This window comes from Heterocephalus glaber, unplaced genomic scaffold, assembly GCF_053883595.1.
Source record: "Heterocephalus glaber isolate CG9 unplaced genomic scaffold, H.glaber_assembly_v1.0 deba00001509, whole genome shotgun sequence".
Classification (NCBI taxonomy): domain Eukaryota; kingdom Metazoa; phylum Chordata; class Mammalia; order Rodentia; family Bathyergidae; genus Heterocephalus; species Heterocephalus glaber.
This window is the reverse complement of record NW_028258325.1, coordinates 24,423,316-24,448,564: the sequence shown is the minus strand read 5'-3', so window position 1 is coordinate 24,448,564 and position 25,249 is coordinate 24,423,316. Positions and strand designations below refer to the sequence as shown.

At 35.1% G+C, this 25,249-nt stretch overlaps 1 protein-coding gene across 8 annotated transcripts in view; it reads right to left on the bottom strand.

Moving 5' to 3' along the window:
* The window catches only part of Pcdh7 (protocadherin 7), a 404,881-nt gene that overhangs the window by 296,325 nt on the left and 83,307 nt on the right, over window positions 1–25,249 (bottom strand). Inside the window, exon 2 of one of the 8 annotated variants that reach the window (XM_004847173.4) lies at window positions 10,643–25,249. This exon is cut by the window's right edge and continues 22,470 nt beyond it. The exons of the other annotated variants lie outside the window; for them this stretch is intronic. The gene's annotated coding sequence lies outside the window, so the exon portion shown is untranslated. Of the gene's footprint in view, window positions 1–10,642 lie in introns of those variants that run through there. 8 annotated transcript variants of the gene reach the window in all.

Here is a 25,249-nt window from a genome sequence, read left to right as displayed (position 1 = left end):
ACAAGAGAAAGAAATAAAAGGAATAAAGATAGGTAATGAAGAGGTCAAATTGTCATTATTTGCAGATGATATGATACTCTATATAGAAGACCCCAAGAACTCCACCAAAAGTCTTCTAGACTTAATAACCAAATTCAGTCAAGTAGCTGGTTACAAGGTCAACACGCCAATGACAGACTCACTGAGAGAGAAATAGGGCAAAGAATTCCTTTCACAATAGCATCCAAAAAACTGAAATACCTAGGAATCATCCTAATGAAAGAAATCAAAGACCTCTTCTCTGAAAACTATGGCACTCTGAAAAGAGAGATTGAAGATGATATCAGAAAATGGACAGACATCCCCTGCTCCTGGGTAGGAAGGATTAATATAGTGAAAATAGCCATACTTCCAAAACTGCTATATAGATTTAATGCAATTCCAATTGAGATTCCAGCAGCATACTTCATAGACCTCGAGAAAACAATCCAAAAATTCCTTTGGAACAAGAAGAGACCCAGAATAGCAAAAGCAATTCTAGGTAACAGAGACATGGCAGGGGGTATCACAATCCCCAACCTGCAACTCTACTACAAAGCTACTGTGATAAAAACAGCATGGTACTGGCAAAGAAACAGACTTGAGGACCAGTGGAACAGATTAGAAGATGCAGAAACAACACCAGACACACTCAGCCATCCCATCTTTGACAAAGGAGCCAAACAGCCTCACTGGAGAAAGATAGCCTCTTTAATAAATGGTGCTGGGAAAATTGGGTTTCAACTTGCCAAAGATTAAAACTAGACCTGTATCTCTCACCATGCACTAAGCTAAAATCAAACTGGATTAAAGATCTAAATATTAAAATAGAAACTCTGAACCAGTTGGAACAGAGGTTAGGTAGAACCCTTGAAGACATCGGTGTAGGAAAAGATTTTATGAACAAAAACTCCGTTGCCTGTGAACTAGCACAAACAATCAACAAGTAGGATCTCTTCTTATTAAAAGGGTTCTGCACAGCAAGAGAAACCACCAGCAATGTGAAGAGACAATCCACAATGTGGGAAAAAATCTTCACCTGCTCTTCCTCAGACAAAGGTCTACTATCTCGAATCTATAAAGAACTTAAAAAGATCAGACCTCCCAAATTTAAAGACCCAATCCAAAAATGGGCAGCTGAAATGAACAGATATTTCTCAGATAAAGAAGTAGAAATAGCAAATAAATACATGAAAAAATGTTCAACATCACTGGTCATTCGAGAGATGCAAATGAAAACAACTCTGAGATTCCACTTCACTCCAGAAAGAATGGCTGCTATCATGAAATCAACCAATAACAAATGCTGGCAGGGCTGTGGGGAAAGAGGAACCCTGCTCTACTGCTGGTGGGAGTGTAGACTGGTGGAAGCACTGTGGAAATCAGTATGGAGATGTCTCAAAGAACTAGGACTGGAAGTCCCATTTGAACCCACTATTGCACTGCTGGGGATCTTCCCCAAAGAATTAAAAGAATCATACCACAGTGATATATGTACACCCATGTTTATAGAACCACAGTTTGTAATAGCTAAAACTTGGAAAGAGCCCAAATGCCCATCAACTGGAGACTGGATAAAGAAAATGTGGTTTTTTAATAAAATGGAGCACTACTCAGCCATAAAAATTGAGAAATTAGAGACATTTATAGCTAAGTGGATGCATATTGAGGCCATACTCTTAAGTGAAATAAATAGGACACACATGTATAAATACCGAATAGTTTCTCTGGTGTGAGAAACTGAAAGTGTAAATAAGGACTAAATGTATAATAAGTAATGTGAAGTAGGAAGAAAAGGGTCAAAGGGGAAGGGAGTGGGAGGGCTAGGGGAAAGGATAGAAGGGAATGGGATTAATATGAGAAAATGGAAAAATAGGAACAAAATCTTTGTAAATAGGGAGGACTGGAGGGGTTGAAGGGAGGGCTGGGTAAGGGTGAAAAATAAGAACCAAGAGAGACTATGTAAAGGTGCAAATTTCCAATGATGAATGTCATTATATTGTATACCTAAAATGTACCAATGATTAGAATGAATAATCAATAATGTAAAATAGGAAGAAAAGGTCCAAAGGGGTAGGGGTAGTGGGAGGGGCAGGTGAAAGGAAAGAAGGGAAAGGAAAAATGATGAGAAATGTAAAAAAATGGAAATAAATTCTTTGTAAATAGGGAAGGGTACATGGCGTGAAGGGAGGGCTAGGAATGCGGAAAAAATAAGAACCAAGATGCATCATGTAAAGGTACAATTCCCAATGAGAAATGTAATTGTGTTGTGTACCTACAATGTACCAATAACAGAATTTAATACAAAAAAAAAGAAAAAAATGGTGCCACCTAGCAGAAATATATTCCATCCGTGTAAATTCTAGTTATGATTGTCCTTATTTGTCTTTTATAATTGTCAAGACATAAATACATGAAGCTTCTGAAGGATTAAAGTTTGATCAGTTGGAGAGGATACAAAAACAGACAAAAATAGATGCACCGGAGAGCTAACAGGGCATAGGTGAGGAAGGAAAGTTATGAGCTCTAACAAAAGGCCACTTGTGGGAAATAGCTAAATAGCACGATGTCTGCGCACATATGCTTTCATAAAAGTATTTTGATGAAGTGTCCTCATTGTACTTATGGTGATTAAGCCATAAATATATTAACTACTATACCTAATAGAAAGAGGTACAACGTTTAATAAAAAGAATAAAATGACTTTGAGTAAAAGAGACTGGTGAAACATTGGAGGTTTTATAAGCAAACACATTTGGAAAAGTAATGTTTCAGCTAAAGTGACTAATGTTATAACACATAAAACCTTTAGAATGAAATCAGTATAATTTGATAAATAAAAGAAATATGTGGGAATATTGAGAGAGGCATACAAGATCGCATTGTAAAATGACTAGAATGATAATCAAATGAAGAACAATAATTTCAATGTCCTGCCAAATTTTCCTAGATCCAGGTTTAAGACTTCTATTGTTATTATTAGTGTTAGCACTACAGAGCAGGAAAGAAAGTAAAGATAAATGAGAAAAACAAGTCTTATCTAAACTGAGGAAATAAGAGCCAGACACGGAAGGAAAGCAAAAGAAGTGTGAAGGATGATTTAAAAAGAAACTGAAATGAAGAAAACATGTTATTTTATTTTTATCTTTTTAGTCTAAAATAATGAAATGGAAAATGTGCAAAATGTGGTATCTTAATCTATCAATAGCCAGATGTACAAAAAGTATAATGTCTCTATTACATCACCATGTATAGTATTTTTGACTGCTAATTACACTGTCAGATGTATGCACCTATGTGACATGAATAAATTATTTTTTGAGTTTTTAAAACTTAACTTTGGTTCTTATATATATTGAAAAGATCCAAATCTACAACATAATATGGAAATGTAGTTTTAAACAAGGATAAGTAAACATTTTATAGAGCACTCATATGTAATTTAAACTACATCAAGCTAGATATCTTAGTTGAATAATATTTGACACATGATGCATTCTCTTTTTCTGGTACTGGGGATCGAACTCAGGAGCTTGGGCTTGCGAGGCTGGCTACTGAGCTAAATTCCCAGCCCCACATGGTGCATTTTTAAATGTCAAAATGAGAATCTATTAAAGAAAAATATTGCATAAAACAAAAACTGATAAAGAGTAAAATGAAAAGAAGCAAAATAAATAAATTTTCAAAATTACCACTCTCTAAATCCAAAGCAGAGTCTGATTGGCTAGATGTGTATCTGTGATTTACTAGCCTATTTACTCTGCTATTTAATAAATAACATGGTGTCAATGGAGAAACTGTCCTATCATAAAGAATACAGCCCATAAAGTGGTCCACAATACAATATCATCAACATCTTTCCATTCTTCTCCTGTTTTAAAGGAAACTGTGGGATAAGATGATAAAAGTTCCTACATTTTAGTAGTCATATTTCTAAAAACTGTAAATCATCCAAATTATTTAACTGCTTCTTTTTCAGTTTATTGAAAGAAAAGATTGGTGGAATTGTCATAGTCTCATCCATTTAAAATAATGGCACATGGTAGGATTTCAATCTGGACACCAAGTAGTAGAGGAATTACCCTTCATTGCTTTTAAGATAGTTCTGATAGTTTTTAATGGTTGGCATTTGCAGAAGTACTTTATGGATATAAATTAGCTACTGCTGACAATTGTTTCAAAAGAAAACAAAGCTGTAGCTGTGAGCTCAGGCTGCTGCTTTTGCATATTGATTTACTGGTACCTTATCTACCAGCCACATTGCATCTGAAAACCCAAATCTTACTTAATAATAGTGTCCTTACCCTCCAGAGTTTTTACAATTTAAGAAATGTCTAAAACAGCCTCTCAACTTCTCTGCTGATTCAGATCATGTGCTGTTTTAATTTATTATATAAATCTCAATTCTACTTCTTTCTTAACTAGAATAAAGGAAGAGTTTTCCATTTTCATATATATGTAGGTAATTAATTTATAATAAGTAATTAATGCTTTGGAACAATTAGAATTTAGAACCATTTCATGTTTTTTATGTGGTTCCATGGGTTTAGTGCTTTCTTTTTCAGCACATACAACCTCCAAGGACAATTCTTCAAACCCCCTTCTCCTCCAAAACTAAACAAAACAGAATGGCAGCTTCAGTTCAAAAACATAAAGTAACAAAATGAAACGCAGACTCATGCACAAAAGTGTATAATGGATTAGATCTGGATGAAGCTCAGGTGTAAGTTTTCATATCCAAGTTAGTTTACTTTCAGGATCGCTTCTTGGCCTTTTGACTAAGATCAAGTGTAGTTTACTTTCAGGAAAACACACCCTAATGGTTCCATTTGCAATGCACTCACAAGGTTTGGAGGCTATCAGATGCTATTATCAAAGACAATCACATGATTATCACAAATGAGTAATAACTTGCATCGATTGTCACTGTTGATGTCTACAATTTAAAGAATCAAAGTAAAAGAATATAGTACACACAGCCCTCTGAATGACAAACTAGAAAATACCTTGGATGACAATAGCCTTACACATGTATGATACTGAATGTGTATGTTGTAGGTAGAGAAAAGTGAACATCCTTTAATGAAAAAGATACTTTAGGGCTGGGAGTGTAGCTTAGTGGCCAAGCACTTGCCTAACATTCTTTAGGCCATGGGTTTGATCTCTTGCACAAGATTTAAAAAGTAAAAATTAGAAAATACTTTTACAAAAGCACTTAAGAGAATTACTTACTTGGAATCATAATAATTACTCTCCTCCCCGAACAGAAATTAATTTTAAAACACGCATGTTTACAAAACATTTGTTTCATTATATCTTTTTTACATTGAACAGAGAAATGATTTCTGACCAGAAGAAGTGCTGCTAACCGGGTAGCAAACAAAAGACTCCTCCTAGCTCTGACCCCTCTTGCACCTAAAACATGTCCCGGTCTCAGACTTGTTTTCCTCCATTGTCCTTTGCTCTCAGTAGAGATTCTGTGACCCCTGTTTCCCGCCATGTGTAAATAAGGTGAATCCTAGTGTACCTTTCTAACCAATTGTATAAGCTTAATGTATCTACCTCAACCAATGAACTAATGTTCAGTGTCTGGCCACTGTATCTTCATCCCTCTTTCCCAAATATATATAAACCCTGTTTACTGACCATACAGGACGGATCACTTTGAGAAGTCCCTGATCAGCCCTCTAGTAAAATAAACCTGCCTCCAACTTCCAGGGTGTGTGCTCTAGATTCTTCTCAGCCTGACTCTGTTATTCCACGTAGAGCTACAACACTGTGAGTTATATTTGCTACAATAACATCAGCATCAAGACTCCATCATGAACACATGTACTTTCACAATGTAAATTGCCTAATTTGCTGAAAAGAAGAATCCTTAATGAGATAACGGCTATGTTTTCAAGCCTCTGATAGGTAATTAGCTGGCCATCTCTCCTAAATTGACATTGTAAAGTGAGAAGATCTTTGTGTCACATTTCAGTTGAGAGCATTTCTTTATTGATCACCAAGATCAAATTCATGATTGTTAATTCAGCAAGTATATAGGATGTATTTACTCTTGTGTCTTCAGCTTATGCACATGACATTTGCTCTGTTTGAGGTATCTTTTGCTGCTTCTTTGCTAAGGATAATATTTATTGATCTAACATTTATTGAGTACTTACTAGTGTGTCAGATATTGCTCTAAATACTTTATATCCATCAATTCCCTTTAAGCCATCAAAAAAAACAATAACAGCAAACATCTAGTTCTTTTGTAGGTTCAATGACTTATTCATAAGCCATTTAGGACACTATGTGGCACACAGTAAGTTATGTATAAGCACATGTCACTCCTATGACATGCATTGCATTTGGTGTTTACATCTTATAAATGAGGCAATAGAAACTGAGGTGGATTAAATAACTTCCCAGGGATCACAAGCTAACAAATGGTGGTACTGAGCTTTAAGTATCAACCATGTGACTCTAAAACCTGCTTTATAACTACAAGGCTACATCACTTTAAAAGATGCACATGTATTAATTCCAAAATACTGATCACCTTCCAAAAAGCTTCCAGATTTAGTATACATGCACCCTCTAGATTGTAGGCTTCTTTGGTATCAGGGATCGAACTCTGGACCTTGTGCTTTCGAGGCAGGCGCCAGAACTACTGAGCTAAATCCCTGGCGATTGTAGGCTTCTTGAGCACACAAGCCTTGTTCTGCTACACAATTGTCTCCCTCAGAGGAAACTCTTTACTGAGCTGTCATCAAGCAATATACATTGTATGCACAACTGTCCAAAAGACTGATAGTCTTTAGGTATAAGTGATAATGTTTTAATTTTTAAAATTTGACAAGATTCACATTGAATAGCTTATGCTTAAACATGCAAATACCCATGCAGTTTAATTATCCTTTTATTTTTTATTTCTGCATAGATGATGCCCAGGTATCTGTTCAATGCTTACTTTCTGTATTTCCAGAACTATTTTTAAAAATATACTGTCAACTGTGCATAATTTTGTATTTTTCAAAAGTGAATACTATGTTTTCTTTTTTTTATTTATATATTACTTGGTACATTTTAAGTATACAGTAGATTTACATTTATCATTGGGTGTTTGTACCTGAACATGATGTATCTTAGTTCTTATTTTTTTCCCCATTACCTATGCGCCCTTCACCCCCACTACCCTTCCCTATTTACATAGACTTTGTTTCCATTTATTTTCTTTCTCATAATTTTTCCTTTCCCTTCTTCCCTTTCCCCTTCCACTCCCGCCACCCCTACACCTTTGGACCTTTTCCTATTTCAAATTATCAATTATTCATTTTAGTCATTTTCATCCTTATTTACATTTTCAGTTTCTTACACTAGAGAAACTATTCAGTATTTACACATGTTTTCTATAGTTTGTGCCCCAGCTCTACCAACATGGTAATAGCCAAAATGCTGGCTTTGAGTGTGACTAGCATTGAATATAGGAAAATCTTCCTTAAACTTTATGAGCCTCACTTGTCTTAGCTTTTTTTTTTTCCCCCATTAACTGTATTGGTACATTTTCGGTATAAAATACAGTTACATTCATCATTGGGATCTTGTACCATTACATGAGTATCTTGGTTCTTATTTTTTTTCCCCTTCCCTTGCCTTCCCTTCACCTCCTCCACCCTTCCCTATTTGCAAAGACTTCGTTTCCATTTTTTTCCTTTTCTCATATTTTTTCTTTTACTTTTTTCCTTTCTCCTATCCCTCCCACTTCCTCTGCTCCTTTAGACCATTTCTTCCTGTTACACAATATCAATTATACATTTTTTAAATTACAATATCAAGATCTAGGAGACATTACCACAGATTTTACAGAATTTTAAAGGATATAGAAAGCATATTACAAAAATCTGTTTTGAAATAAATTTGACAACTTCTAAGAAGTACCTTGGAAGACAAATTAATAAAACTAACTCTGGAGGAAATATAAAATTTGAATAGCACCTATTAAAGAAAGTATATTCTTAGCTTGAAAACCTGCCTATATGACAATACAAGGCTCATATACATTTTAACTGATAAATTATGTCAAACAATTAAAGCAGAAAAAAGAAGGAACACTTCTCCCCTCATTTTAGGAACTCAACACTGTGCTAATCCTAAAATTGGATAAAGACAATAGAAGAAAAAAGTATGAACATAGATAGAAATTTGTTTAACAAAGCAAACTATTAGAAGTCAGATCTGGCAGTATGTAGAAAGTGGTTTTGTTATAGGGGTGGTAGTGTTGGTTTAGCCTTAGATCCACCCCCAAAAGTAATCATTTTAAAAGAGGAAAGGAAAAAGCCATATGATCCTGTCACTAGTTGGAGAAAAAGTATTAGACTAAATTCTACAGCTGTTCATGGTAAAAGCTATCAGGAGACTAGAAGTAGTACAGAATCTTCTCAACAGATTAAAGACATGTACTCCATACTTCCAGCGAGAACGCCTTATATGAATGGAGAAGATACAATGCTTTGTCCTTGACGTGGGAAACAAGGGCAGATATGTTTACTCTTTATCTGTCCATTAAACTTTGAAACCTAGGTCCCACCAAAATAGTCTGGCAATAAAATGACACAATTAGGAGAGGATTGGCAAGGTAGAAGCAAAATCTTTATATGTAGATGAAATGATCATCTACAGGGAAAATACTAAGAAATCTCTAGGACCCCCTAGAACTTGTATTTGAATTTAGCAGGATTAGAAAACACAAGATATATATAAAAATTCAGGTCTGTGTATACTTGTGATAAATGAAGAATTGTATATTGAAATTTAAAAGTTATGTAGGAGTACAAAATACCTAGGAAAGTTAAAAAAAAAAAAGTTCTGGAAGATGTTTAGTACCTAATTTTAAGACTTCTTCTAAAGCTATAATAATCAAGGCAGTGTTGGTGTAAGGAAAGATATATAGATCATTTGAATGAAACAGAGAATCTAGAAATAGAACCACACATATATGGTCCACTGAGTTTTGAAAGATTATTTAACATTAGCATTTTATAGAATATAAACACAATTCAAGAGCCGAGGAAGAGAAAGTGTTTTCAGCAAATGGCACTAGAACACCTGGTGTCCGTATATAAAAAAGTAACCTCAACTGTTTATTTCCATACATGAAAATAACTTGAAGGAATCTATGAACCTAAATATGAAAGCCTAAAAGTATAAAATTTTAAGAAAAAACTATAAGGGAAAATGTTTATGAATTCAGGGTAGGCAAGAACTACCTAGGATACAAAAGACATGATGCATAAAAGAAAAAAATTGATAAATGAGATTCCATCAAAATTTAGAACTTTAAATGACATAATTAAAATGAAAAGTAGTCCTTAAACAGACCATATTTACAATGCATATAACCTATGACCAGAATATATAAAGAATTCTTAAAGCTCATTAATAGACAACCCAATTAAAAAGTAGACATAAGAAGATGATAAATTGCCAGTATAGCGCAAGGAAAGGTGTGCAACTCTAGAATCAGAAAAATACTAATCAGTACAATAACAAGATTGAATTATACACTCATTAGGGAGATGAAGTTTAAAGTTTTAAAAGCCTTGTCATGACTTTTTCTTTTTGTTGGATTATCCCCCTTTGCTTTTAATTTGTCACGCCCAATGGATTCATCCTGCTGGGTTCCCAGGGGTTGTGATCCTCATTGTCTTTTCCTAGGGTATTGTCCAAAATTTTTTGAAGTGCTGGTTTGATATTCATGAAGTTCCTGAGGTGCTCTTTATCATGAGTGTATCTTATTTCTCCATCCATTTTGAAAGATAGTTTTGCAGGGTATATCAATCTGGGTTGGAGGCTGTTTTCCTTTAGGGCTTGAAATACATCACTTCAAGCTCGTCTTGCCTTGAGGGTTTGCATTGAGAAGTCCGCAGTGATTCTGATGGGCTTCCCTTTGTATGTGATTTGTTTCTTTTCTCTCACTGCTTGTAGAATTTTCTTCTTCTGTTGGATTTCTGGAATCCTAACTATTATATGCCCATGTGTAGATTTTTTTTTGATCAAGGCTAGCTGGAGTCCTATATGCCTCACTTATCTGTATGTCAAGTTCTTTTCCCCTCCTTGGGAAGTTTTCTGCCATCAGTTCTGTGAACAGTTTCTTGATGTCATCTGCACTCTCTCCTCTTTCTTCCTTGACTCCAATCAGTCTTACGTTATTCTTCTTTGCATCATCTAGCAGCTGCTGGATTGATTTCTCATGTTCCTTTACAGTTTTAAAGCAATTTTTCTTTTCCTCGTCACTAATTGCAATCCTTTCTTCTATATCTGAAATTCTATCCTCACATTGGTTCATTCTGCTGCGCAGACTTTCCATGGAGTTTTTAATCTCTTGGAAATCTGTTTGCATCTGTTTTATGGATTCCATTTGTTTCCTATGCTGGGATTCCATCATGTTCCTCAGATCCTCTATTTTTTTTTTATCTGTGTCCTCTCTAGATTTATTAATCATGTCTTGCACCATGAGCAAAATCTTTGCTGTTATCTGAGTAATTATTTCTGATTTCATTTTTCCCAGATCCTCTTTTGTTGTCAGTTCAGAGAGGTGATTGAGTATCAGATTGTTCCATCTCATTTCCCTTTGGAGTTGCTGTAGGTGATCCAGAAGTCTGTTTTTGAGGCTTGTTTATGTGTCTTCTCATTTCCACGGGGTGGGGTGGGGGGTGCTTCTGGCACCTGCAGGGCTCACCTTCTCTACTCTAGGAGCTTGGGATGGTGGCAGGGGTGCTTCCTTCTGGGTGCTGGGACTGGCTCACCTTCTCTGCCCTGGTGTATGATCTTCTTGATCTGTCTTAGCTTTCAAGTAGGAGTTCTAGTACTGATTTAATACAGTGGTGGTAAGGATTAAGTAAAACAAGAGGAATTGGCACAACATAAGCACCACTTCCTTGCAGGGTTTGTAAAAGGGAAGCAGGCTTAAATTAAAAACCAATAAACATATAATTAAAGTTAAATTTTATCGGACTTAAAATGTTGACATTTTTTGTATTCTTATCTAAGACTGAAATAAAAAATATTTCTATGGATTTTATGCACATTGACGGGAAAAGACAAGCAATAAAAAAATCTAGAATACTATGAGTAAGCCCAGATGAAAATATAAATTTCCAGAAAGCGGTCAACAGCCCAATGAAAGTACCTCTAAGACTTCTCATCTGGCAGCCTCTTATAAGTGATCTGTAAACATTTAGTGCTTTGGAAATCTGTGGATGTTCTTGATTGGAGAACACCCACTTCTGAATAGGGCTCCAGAAGAAGCAGCTTCTTTGTTCTTATTTCTGAGAGTGATGCTATAGGTCAATATTGCCTAAAGTGCATCATTCTGGGAACAAACTCCAGAGCAGCATTTAATATTCTAGATATGCTGGAGGCTTAGTCTGACTGAAGGTGGATTATTGACAAATTGTATTACTGTGATGAATTTTTTAAAAGCACATCTTTACTCTTATAAGGCACTGTTCCAAGTTATCTCAACACTCAGTACATTTGTTTTATTTATGTACATAATCCTTTTCCCAGAGAATTCTAACCACAATAGGGCTCACTACACTTGACTTCTATCAGTCCTGCTTCCTTTTCACAAAATTTGTAATGAATATTTATGACTCAAAACTCAATATAAGTCTTTGAAATATATAAATGATAGTACTACAGTGTAACTTTAATGAGGTTATGAAATGGAGTAGAACTTAAAATTTGCCTTTGGCTTTTCAAAGAATGGTCAGCTAAGAGTGAGGCTATTCTGAAACATGAATAATGAGAAAGATGGAACAATAACGCTTCAAGGGAAGAAAGGTAATAAGGTAGAAGGAAGAGAGAACAGGAAGATAAAAAGAACAGAAGAGGGGAAAAAAGAATAGCTTTCTGATGAGATACAGTACAAGACAGAAGCCAAGTCTGATGCAAAAGCTACATTTATCCAAGTCATGTTCGCTACTCTTTTAAGGTGCTGGCAGCTACCCCATCTTATTAAACATTAATTTCAAAAGCCAGTCAATGCTTGGCCTAGTTTGACCTACCATATTGGAATTTTAAAACAAGGGGAAATGGCCATACCAAAGCACATTAACATATTTTCGTATGTTAGAAATGATCCAAGGACTTAAGCACTTAAACCATTATAGCCCTTTCTCAAAGTCTGCAGTGAAGTTTTGATCCTTTCCTTATCATCATGGCCGGCATCATTTGTGCTTTTAGGAAGGGTCTGCTACTTAACGCTACCTTAATGGCAAAGCAGCAGTTAAGCTAGAAACACAATAACAACAAAACAGATTTTTGACATGTTTTCTTTTCTCTGGCTTGCTGACAATGTGCAGGAAGTGAAGCATGTGGATTTGATGAAGTAGTTTCTTAAATTTTAATGTAGCATTGATCTATCTTAGGATTCCTAAAGGTTCATGAGGAATACACTAAAGAAGGAGAAATAACAGCTGAAAAGGAAAAACATATTGAAAGTTAATTTATATAGAAACATTCTGTAAAGTATAAATTAGAAATGGCACTACATTACACCAAAACATAATACCATCAATAATCTTCTTGCTTATATCACAGATTTTCAAAATTAAAATGGAAAAGGGAATCATATAAATAATATGCTTTGTCTACAAACTCCGATATGATTCAACCATGCTGAAGCAATGGAGAGAGGGAAAATATACTGGCAATATTTCCTAGTATGTAATAGGGTAAACTTCATCTAAGTTATCGGCAAAATTTTCCTCCCTTATCTCCTCAGGAACACATTTGGATCTCTACACCAAGCACTATCAATTCAACTTCACACAAACTTGGTTCATCTCTGCTACTTCACTATCACCCCTTGACTTGTTAAGTTATTCATTTCTCTTCAGGCCTTTTACTCCAGTCACTTTGCCTCTCAATTTGTCCTTACCACCTGCCTGCTGCCAGATATTTGTTATAACACAAATCCCAAAGGGTTACTTTGCATATGCTGGTGATGACTTCCATTTTGTACAAGATGAAGCCATAACACATTTTCATGTTATTCAGATGACCTCAAGCTATTTGCCATCCAGGGACTTCTTCCAAAATTCTTCCCTATGCTTCTTCATCGGTCACAACAGAATACTCAGTCCAAAACCACTTCCATGTTCCTAAAACTGTGTTTGCATTGTTTCTTGCTTCTCTCCTTGATAAAATTGTATTCTTGGTGATAGCCAAATATCTTCTTCATTCTGAAGACGAATACTCTCCCAAAGTAAAGCAATATCTCACTGCTTTGCACTTAAGGAAACGTTAAGATGCATCTCTATTAATAGAGCATGATTTCTTTAGGGAGCTTCATCTTTGAATTGCAAAATCCAGGGTATTCCATTTGTTCTAGAAAAAGTTTGATATTTTTGTTTATTCATTAATTTTGTTTATTCTTAAGGAAAATATGTCTTTGAATTATCTGCAATGTCTCTCTGGAAAATACTACAACCACATATTTTGAAGTTTTCCAGGAGAACATTAAATCAGATTTCAAAGTATTTTTTTTAATGATAAGAGAATGCACACATATTTGATGAAGAATGATGTGAAGAAAAGATATGTATTTCTGGAGCTACTGTGGAGAAATCTAAGAGAACAACTTCCCAGAAGATGGAGGTAGAAGCATGTCTTATGAGAGAAGGAAGAAAGACATGCCACTTTAGTTATTTACGATCAGACCACCCATCACAAGAGGGCCTCTGTCTTTGTTATGACTCATATTTCTCTAAAACCCGCCTAAATTACTGGTCTCTCCATATTCTGGGCTCTTTGCTTCCAATTTTCTGAAGAATAAAAGGAAACAGCTTTTTGCTGAGCAAAACAAGAGAAAAAAAGCACTTTTGAAGTGAAATGTAAATGATAACCCTAAAATTAGAAAAATTGGAAATTCTCATTTTTGGTTGAGTGTTTTCTGTTCTGCAGAGGCAGCATTCTCGGACCTGTGCTGAGTTAGCCTATCTGGTTCTGGAAAAATTCAAGTATGGGAGATTTCCAACTAATGTAAACCCCAAGATTCTACCTCCTGATATTGTCAGTCTAACAAAAATCATGTATTTCTATAATATGATATCAAGAAGCCTCTATCATGTTCTGTTCTCTGAAAAGCATCTCTTCAAACGGTTCCCATTATCAAAGCACCCCCATACACCAAGGCAGCATCATATTTGAATTTTCAGGGACTTAATTGTAATCTCAGCAGTATCTGATTGTCAGCAAGGAGGTGGCATGATAGACTCTAATCCTTTTGCACAGAGTAAGGACAGGTCTAGCAGAAAAATGTTTAATTCTAGCTGATGGCTCCTGCAGAGTCAGTAAAGGGCAGGGACTAATAAGGAACAGCAAAAAAGTACCGATTTCGACATGTTCGCCTTGAAAAGCAAACTCAGCAGATTTGCTGCAGCCAATAGAACCATTACTGCTTCACATCAAACTATGAAAAATGCCAAAGGACAAGAGCATCACAGTGAATGGGACAAGATGATAGCAACAACAGAAAATGATATATCAGAATACCAAAATCATGACTCCATTTTTGGATCTGCTGAAAGTTATTAAGCCAACCACGTTATCAAATCTATGAAATAAAAATGTGCCAAAAAGCTTGCATAGGCCAAAAGCTTTCCTCTGTTAGCTTAATACAAATACCATATTCAGTAACCAAACTCTTCATTATATAAATATCTGTCCAAAGCCCATTTTTGTGACGCAGATACTGTCATATGCTACTACACCAGGTTCTAATGCTTTTATCTTTGTTATTTAATGCTTGCTTTTTTCTCTTACATATAAAATGCAAAGCCCTGTGAGTGAGGAGAAGGACAGGGCATGAAAAAGATCCTGTTGCTTTGAAAGGGAATTAATTCTTCATACTGTTTATAAAGGTTTCTGTTAGCTCTGGAAGACTAATCATCAAATGAGTTCTCTTGAAATGAGGAGGTAGACCAGAAATGATACTCAAGTGCTAAGATCTCATGTAGATTTTCCTTTACCCACCAGCACACCCCATAGTTGCACTCTGTAATAAAGGGCAGTCCTTCTTGTGCAGTGGCCACAAGAATCACCGATGCTTAAAAGCCTCAGACTTGAAATGTCTAACCAAAAAATATAAATTTTTAATATAAAGAGATAGAAGTACAAAATAAGTAAACCAAGATGGATTCATAAAAATGCACACAGTATCCCCAGAGGAATGCAAAGTAGCTATTTAAGGCTTACAGTACCATTTAACAGCCAGAAAAATAATAACATAAACAAAAAATGAGAACACAACACCTGACCTTTTACACAGCTCACTGTTAGTCTGCACCAGGCTGTGGCTGTTTAATTCAGCACAACAATGAGAAAATGTTTTTGAAGGTAGCATGTGGCATTCCAAACCCAGCTTTCATTGGCCTGCACTGTTAAACATTTATAGCATCCACTCCTCTATTAAGCAAGGTTTTAAATTTACTCATTATTTTAGGTTAAAATGAACTTGGATAATAGAAGCTGCCCGAGAGTAAATGCAAAAGCAGGTGCTGTTTGAAAATGAATTTGCTTGGGCTTGGAGGGACTCCCATGACCTGATCATCAAGGAGTTTCATTAATTATGCCTGGAAGAGAGAAAATGCTCAGGTTACAGGCCTGCCCTGAAGACCTTACTTTGTCTGTGCTATCACCCAGTATCTGAGATACTGATCCTTTGTGATCACTAGTTACTATGCTGCTGTGTGATGGGACTTAACTCAATTTATCTTACTCTTAATTTAACCGTTAATGAAAACTGAGGATCTAGGAACATAGCTCAGAAGGTTCTGAACAGCGCCTCTGGGATACACATTTCATCCTTCCCACTGCTTCTATTCTGGTTACATCAGTATGCAGAAGCCATTTCAGCTGAATATTCCTAGACACAATAAAACTGTATGCAGAGGATGGGTATGGGCTTAACTAAAAAGTGTAAGATTCAGGCAATTCACCTACCCTGTACACACCAGCAGCCCTTGATGTCCTGGGCCTCCACGGACACAGACTATTTATCACTCTAGATTAGGAAGAGAAACCATGAAAAGCGAGGATGTCTCTTTGTTTAAACTTAAGAAGACAAGTGCATCTGCAGCAAAAGAAATGTTTCCTTATATTATTTCAGGCCATCCTATGCACTGGGAAATCTTGAGTAGATATGGCTATACGCAGCATAGGATTGAACCTCAAGAAGACCATAGTCCCGTGCTTTATTTTAGAATCAGTTTGGCCTCACTTGTATTTTTCATACCTTGTGCCAAGCTAGAGACACACCGAATGCCATGAGCCGACTGTGGAACTGCATGTCTCCTTTCTCTCCTATATAAACTGAGCCGATCTCATCCTTTTGCCTGATATTGGTACTTCTGAAAAACTAAAAATACAAAAACCAAAAGGAATGAAACTCTTATTTTTGACTAGCCCTTGGCTGACAGTGCAAAGAGTTCACTTCAGACAATTTTCCAGAATCTATAGAGGGGTCTAGGGCAGGGTGGTAAGGACTTAGCCTTTGGACTCAGGCATACATGAGTTTAAATCCACTCTATCATTTAGCTGCTATGAGGTCACCAAGGAAATTGCTCAGCCTCGGTTCCCTCATTTGTAAAATGGCTCAAACTATAATATCTCTCTTAGAGACTGTCACAATTAAATCCTTAGCACAAGTGCTTGTCATGTGATACTGAAGGAAGGTTGTATATTATGACAATAATTCTTCAATAAGGAAATTCAAGCAATTAATCTAATTTTTTTAATGAGGCTTAAAAGAAACAAAAATATTGCTATGAGGAGAGTGGTGGTGGAAACCTGTTCTAAAGACACCCTACAAAGTGCAAGCCCAACTCCCAGAAACGGATTTTTTTTCATTCACTTTTCTAAATGCTGCATCATCTTTAGGTGTCATCTCTAGTAACTACTGCAGTCTATTGTGTTTTTGCGAATGTGCTAAATGAGATCACATTTAACACATTAATAAGTTCACGTGCCTATTAAAATGTTTTCCCCTCTCCCCAGAGATACACTGTATTTTTATAGTCTGGTAGACATTTTTAGGTGATGTACTTGCTGTAACCTATACATTCTCAAACATCCTGAGTCCTTAAAAGAATAGCTAGTGTTGTTTACTTAGCATATGTTTACTCTTTGCCACATTAATACTTTCTCATCATAATAATATAATACTATTTTTAGATCCATTTGAGTATGATTCATCATCTTTCATTTGTTGATGTCCATATGGTTCTTCAAAGCCAAGAACTAGTCAGATGATATACTCCTCTTTGTAAGAACAACCTCCCCAGAGTTCAAACTTAAATACAAAGATTCATTCAAATTAATACATTGTTTTTCACTTATTTCTAGGAGGCACCCAAAAGAATTGTTTTTAGTTTAAAAACATAACTGAGTAAAAAAAATCCCTGCAAATAAATTAAAACTAGGGATGTATATCTTTATCAAGGCTTTTTACACATGGAGATGCTCTTTCACACACACACACCCTTTTATTTAATCTCTTTTGAAAATTTGGATCTGTTTTGAGAGTGATCGTACTATTTGCTCTCTTTTTCTGTAGTTTGTGGTGTTTCTCCTTTATTAGGAAAAAATATTCCTAGCAAGCTACATAAAACTGAGAATTGAAAAGTTTCACAGAATTAGTGTGATTGTTAAACCTTGACCTATTTAGCACTCCTAACCTTCTTAAATGTTATTCTTATTGATTTTATGAGAATTCAAGATCCATTAAAATATATGCTTCTTAAGGATCATGATTTCCTCGAGAAATGAGTCTTTCAGCAACACTGTCATGGAGAACATCATAGAGTATAGTCTACTGTATACCTTGGGTGTATGCTCTATAAGATGGTAATATGTCCTTCCGTCCTTAATCAATATATCATTACATGGCCCATGATGATATTTAAATCACCCTTCAATGACACATCTGCTTTACCTGGCTTCAACAATGCTTTCTTTATCCAAAACTTGTTTATAAGAACATTTCCTCTAACTTCTCAACAGAAAAGAGGTCCAATAAACCATGTCTATCTCCAACTTCTCTCAAAAACCTTCAAAACCATTTCCTCAAACATTTACTTTTCAAAAAGGATAAGCTTTCATCAAGTCCATTTTAAGGAATATATTCAACATACTTTCTGGGGAAAAATTCCACACACTGAAAATTAACTGAGCAAAACTCACTAAACAAATTATTTCATAACCAATTTAACTTATTCAAAAACTATCATAACATAATACCACCAGCAAATTAATAGCAGGGGTAGACAATCTGAAGATTAGTATTTTAAATTGTCCTTAGAAAATGGTAACAGAGTCTATTTTTACTTTATCTATTTAATATTGCCCTATCAAGGTAAAATTCTTGTATGAGCACAAAGCCATCTGCACTTAATCACACAATACACCCAAACATCAGATCCCAAGAGAATGAAAAATGTGTGTGTAAATATAACTTTTTCAATAGAACTTTCATGTAATACATTTAAATCACAGTGTATCTAAATAATCTAGATCTACACTGCCTAACCATTTAAATCTCTATCTTCAGCTAAACGGCACAGACAGCCAAATATAGTTTCCCCATTGCAACATTGTATTCTCTTGATACTGATTTTCTTCAATAGAAAATGTTTACATTGAAGATCTTGATAAACACAATGAGAAATTTCTAGAAAGCCTTGTCACTATAAGGCATGGATTATCATTAAGAACAAGGGACACATCACAAGGGTCGATGCTTTTATGTTCTGTGGACCACAGACTAGCCACCTCTATTTTATGTTGTAATGACAAGAATTATGTACTCTGAAAGATGTTCTTCTCTTTCCAGTAGGATAAGTAAACCCAAAATGGCTAGGTATAGGAACATGTACAGCAAAAATTAACAAGATTAAATTTTATGTCTACAGATACAGGAAAAGGAAAGAGATTGAAAAATCTTCCTATTATACTGTTTTGCAATCCTCCCTTCCAGTAATCCTTTGGTTTTCAGGCCTTGACATCCTTCTGCCTTAGTCATATGATTTGTTCCTTCAGGGTTGGTTTCCTGGGATCATTAACCTACATATATCAGCAACAAGAATACTGCCCCAATAACCCAGTGTTCTAGATGCTAATTCACACTTTCCTAGGAAGAAGAGGCATGTCTGAAGCTCAGACACTGGCAGATGCCCCCTTAAGATTGTAACAGTAAATTCTGCTTTTAAAGTCTTTGTGGCAAATCTAAGGATTGCTATGTTTACATGGTTACATATACTTAGAGAATTAATAATAGTAATCGGAATTGTTGAGTTCTCTTTAGTGGGAAAGGGTACCTTTTACAATGCAAGGGAAAAAATCTCATCTGGTCTTTGGAAGTTAAAAACAGCCAGCCTTATGACTTGGGAAAAGGCACATTTTGTTTGACCTTGAAACTTTCCTTTAGATTCATATGACATCTGGAAATATGGAAGCTGAGAAACAGTAAATAATTTGCCTTTTTAACTCAATTGGAATATCTAACCTCCTGGGACTTAAAGAAATTAAACTAAATGGAAGTAAGTCAAATAGGTAAATATTATACACACGCATACACACACCACACACACACACACACACACACACACACCACATCTGAATCCTAAGTGGGATTTAGGGAAAGGAAAAAAGAGTGGTATGCAGCAAAGGTGCTATTTCCAGTTGGGTAGCTGGGAAATTTACTGCTCCGATGACCTTAATGAGAATGAGTGAACTAAACGGAGATTTGGAAGAAATGCCCAAAAGACTAAGCAGGTGTAGACCCTGAGCGGCAAGGGGAGCTAACTGTGCTGCAAGCACAAGGAAGAGGCCAGTGGCTGAAGCTGAGTTAGTGAGAGGAATGAGGTGGGAAATGAGCAGAGATATGAAGAATCCAGATCATGCAGGACCTTGAGGGTTTGGCTCTAACTTTAACACAGATAGAAAGTCACTGGAAACTTCCAAGCAGAAAAGCAATGTGAATTATGTTTAAAAGAAATACTCTGACTATGATTTTAAAAATAGATTGCTGCAGGGGCCAGTGTTGGAAGCAGGGAGACCAATTAGATGTATTTAGCCACTCTTTGCCAGGCAGTAACAGAACAAGACAATAGCATGTATGCCTGGTCCGAGAAAACAAAATATATCAACAACAAAAGCTCTCTAACAAAACTCCACAACATCCTGAATAATGCAAATTTCTGATCAGTAGTCCTCAGAGTAGGACTACTCATCTCAGAAGGGAAAACCAATGAGAATAAAAAATAGGTGCTCTTCAGAAAATTATTCAAGACCTTAATATTCCATTTACTGCATATCATTTTACACATTTTTCCACATCTGCTTATTTACTGACTTTCTAGAACAGATACATGCAAACAAGGACAAGTAGAAACCAAATGTTTGATGCATAATAGAGCTCTTTTTAATATTAGGACCCACTCATAGTTAAACTACAAGTTAAATCTTGAAACACTAAAATAACATAACAAGTTAGTATAAAGAAACAGAAGAATTTAAAATTTTGGAGCACTATGAACAAAAGCCTTAGAAATTGTACATTCACAAGGCCTCTTAATATCCTTTACAATAAACATCCTATTCAACACATAGGGACGGACCCACTATGGGCACAAGATGAAATGACCCGTCCAAGTTCCACACTGAGTAAATATTTGACACTGCTTCAGATCCAAGTACCTAATTCCAAGTCTTGTTTTCTTCCATAACAGGTGCCATGATTTTACTTCTGAATATGGTTTTTCTGTAACTTTTTTCCAAACACAGGTGGCTCATCCAAATCATAAATACCTAAAAATGATCAATGTGTTCAATAATTTACCTTGATTTGTCCAATCTGAACTCTATTGGTTTACTCGCTGAATTTCTGGCAAAGCAATGCAGGAATACAGTGATGTTCTAACTCATGATGAAGTGGCTGATCAGGTTCTTCTCTGTTTGAATGGAAGCAAAAGGCTTTAATAACAAGACTAGAGAGAAATTCTTAACAAGTCCACCTTTCCCAGGTCTCTCTGATGAATGCCTTAAAGACAAGATTATTTTCACTTCTACCTGTTTATAGTGAAATTCTGCCTCAGGTTTACTGAAGAAAACTCATCTTGAATGGTAACTACGTACTTTGTATCATACACCGTCACTCTTTGGAGAAGGTATTCTGCCTTTCACTGCCTACATAAAGAGGGAAAGATGTTTAAAAGCAATTTTGAATTCTCATTTAAACATGCATGCAAACCTATGCATTTTCTGCTCGTCCAGTCCAAGACAAGTAAAATAAGTCTCATTCCAAAATACTACCTTATTTTGTAAAGAGTTCCATTATAAATTTAATTTAAAAGAAGCAACATAATTAAAGGGAAAGTCCTAGCTTACATGTTTTAAAAGGTCAGTGTCAAAAGTTGACATGAGAAAATGTGTTTCAAATTGCACCTTTTAAATTTAAATTCCTTTTTAAACGTTTTCCTACAAAGTCAATCACTGCAGGAGGGAAGTCCTTCAGGGATTGTAGAACTGAAAATATGTTTTAAAGCAAAACATGACACTAGCAGCATTATACAAAATTCAAGAGAACCTGACATCATTTGAATTTCTTTAAATGTGCACAATATATTTTAAAATGCATTTGAAGCACATATGACCAAATTTAACTGAATACATTTTTCTGAGTTATCATAAAAGAGGGCAAAATGATATTGTAAGGATACGAAAAAAAGAAATAATCTATAAAATGTTTCAAATTAATAGTTAATCAGAAGTCTTTCCATAGGAGTGTCCATTTGGAATTTAGCAATCCGTGCATTAATTTATTGAATGAGCTCACTTGTGTTTGAATTACCTTTTATCAAAGTTTAGGCTAATTGGTGGGTATATTTCCTTATTTTTTCATTATAATTTATATATTCACGTGCACATACATCTAATTTGTATTCACAAATAAACGGCATATTTATAGCTCTCATCAGATAACTTACAGCTGAATTTTATTGCCTTTTTATTAATATAGTGTCATTTGGTGCTCAATAATCTCTCTCAAAACTTTATTCTCTAAATCTATCTGGTATAGGAATACAATCTTACACTGTTTTTCATATTCTTATCATGTCAAACATATAGGAAGGCAGCTGCTCAATTAAAGAGCCTTAACACATTTGCTGTAAAAAAAATTGTGAGAAAAATTGACTCTAATTTACTCTTATTCTCTTATATTACAAATTAAATGTGAGGAGCTAGTAACTTTTTCCAAAATCTAAAGCATATATTTATTTTATAAGTTACATACAATTTACATCAATATTTTAAACCTTAGCTATTCTTTCACAAGGAAAAAGAAACTGCTTGATTTGTTTCCCCATATCCTTTCTTGGTGGAGGATTTAGTGCTTGGGGTTGAATTTAGGACCTTTCGGCACACTGAACAAGTGCTTTGTCACATAGCTGCACCCCAGTGCCACCTGGCCCACACAGGTTTGTAGCAGCCAGTAGGCAGGACAGTGGTGAATGGTAAGCAGAAGTCACAGAGATGGCTCATACCAAAGAGCTTCCTCATATACAGATAAAATTAAAATGGGTGGCTAAAATAGTGCTATAGGCCTGGACAAGGTAAAAAATATCACCAGAAATGATGTTCAGAGAAGAAAAAAACAGATAAAATACTCAATATTGAATTTTATAGTTTTTTTAAATTCACTAAAGAAAAAAAAGGAGACTAAAGAAAATCACATCAAAATAAGCCAGTAAGAGATATTCATATAACTAGTGATGTTTCGTAACATCGGCTATGAAATTACGGCTACAGAAAAAAATTGCAAAGATATGACAAAAGTATTTTAAAAACATGTTTCATTGTATTACTTTCATTTAAATATATATTTAGGAGAGATATAATTACATATATATGTAAACCTTTCCTCTATGCAACACAAGTAAATATTACCTACCTATAAATATAGGTAATAGAAAACTACAGCAACAGAATGCATTTGCTTATCCAAATGTGAAAAACTAAAACATCGATGGGGGGTCAAAATTGCATGATCATTTCAGACACAGATAAATCTAGGCATGTTAATTTGAAAAACAGGCCAATTTTTAAAAATCAACCCTTGTGAATAAGGTGAAATTTTCTTACTTTAAGCAGCCTCTAATGACTATAAGACTTGAGTTCAGTGACTTTCTTCTCTACTACAGGGCATAGTAGTGTCACATTATACTGTGTTATATTGGGTTTGTTTTCCATATCAGAATACAAAATTTTTAAGGTGTAGTCCTGCCTTATATAGTATTAGAGTCTCTCCCTTTAACATAATGTTGAACTAAAGCAGTAATTTCTTGAGTGAATAAGTAGCATTTACTTGAGTGTACACAGAGACCAATGAAATTCTTGCAGTTACCAAGTAAGCAAAATGCCAAAATGAACTGTTCACTCTTTAATTAATGTTTTTCATCTACCTTTCTAAAGTAAGTTTCAGGTTTACAAGTAAATATGAAACAAATAGGGAGGAATGTATTTTTAAAATGGCAGATGTCTATTTAAAAATAAAATAAAAAACACATAGATTACAAAATTCAGTAGTCCTACTACTTTCTCATATGAGGGGATCCTTTAAATTTGAAGATAATGATTAGGATGTATCAATTTATTTATAATGGCTGTCCTACATGCTTAGGAAAATAGATTTGCTAAAGTTTTCATCAGGATAGAGCTAGAGAATGAGATATTTTGACTGAGTTCCTTCATCTTCCTAGATGTGCTGACCACCAGAAGACCAATATATCTTAATAATACTTATAATTATGTTTCCTTCACTTTCTAAATAAAGGCCTGATTATATCAATGGTAGAGAATTTAGTATGTGCATGTTTACTTAGATGAAAAATTAAATTCATCAGTTCACCTATTATTCACTACAGCTTTTATAACAACAAGGAAGATATAAGTAGTTTTACTCATATTGTTCTCTCAAAATAAATTACAGAAGTGAGTTTGTTTTTTCGTTACATAGAGTGGAAAGAAACGATGAAAATGATAATACTGTTTAGAACGTATGAAAGAACACACTCTTTTAGAAGTTGATTAAAGCTAGAATGGACTTGCATCAATAGTGTGCACCAGAGTAAAGTTTTATGTTCTGAAATTTTGAAGATAGATTAACAGAAATTCTTCCATATGAGTCATGTTATTACTGTTAAATGTGGGCTCTGAATGTATTCCAAGAAAGGAATGTTTCCTCATTTATGAACAAATATTTTCATACAATATGGTTAAGGATTTGGATTTTGACAATACTATTCGACCCCTCCTGAGTGAATTTCTGGGATTCAATATGGTTACATCATGCTATACATGGGTTGAAAATGTGTATGGAGGGACTGCAGGTGTGATTCAATGGCACAGCCCCTCTTGGGGTGCCTGAGGCCCAGTACCATAAAGAAAGAGAAAAAAGAAAAAAAAAGTGACTGAAGAATAGTGAAACAAATAGTGATGAACTGATAATATTGATGAGTGAAAATTTTTAAGGCTTCAAAATTGTTTCCAAACTATATTGCCTCCTACCCTGTACCTAAATACATTACATAGACAAAAGAAATGAGTCTTCACAAAACAGGGCTTCAACTGTTTCATTTACTTGAGCAATCACAGAAACTTTGAATTCTCAGTAATCTTAAAGATTTGAGAACAGTTGTCTTATGCCCAATTCTTGGAATACCCACATACTTTCTGTTATGTAATTCTATTATGTAACATACTTTTGTCTCTGTCCACTGAACAGAAAATTCCTTTAGTTTGGAGATCATATCTTGTACATCTCTGACTTGTTTCATTAAGTACTGTTATCATCCAGACCTAGACTTTGCCTTATCTTTCTCTCCTCTACCTAGTGAAATATTTCTATTGGCTCAAGGCCCAGCTCAGGTGCCCCGAAACTTTTCCTCATCTTCTGGCTTCTACCCTCTCCAAGTCAAGACCACATTATGACTTTCATAGGCTCCAGGTTCTTTATGCCTTTGTGAGACATTTCATCATTAAAAACACTACAAACTATGTTGGTATGCGAAGAACATATTAATATGACATACTAAAACCTTTATTTGACCAAAAAGGTCCATGTCTTAACTTCTGATTTAAAAAATCTTAAAATGTGTCACAGACTCGTATAAGTATCATG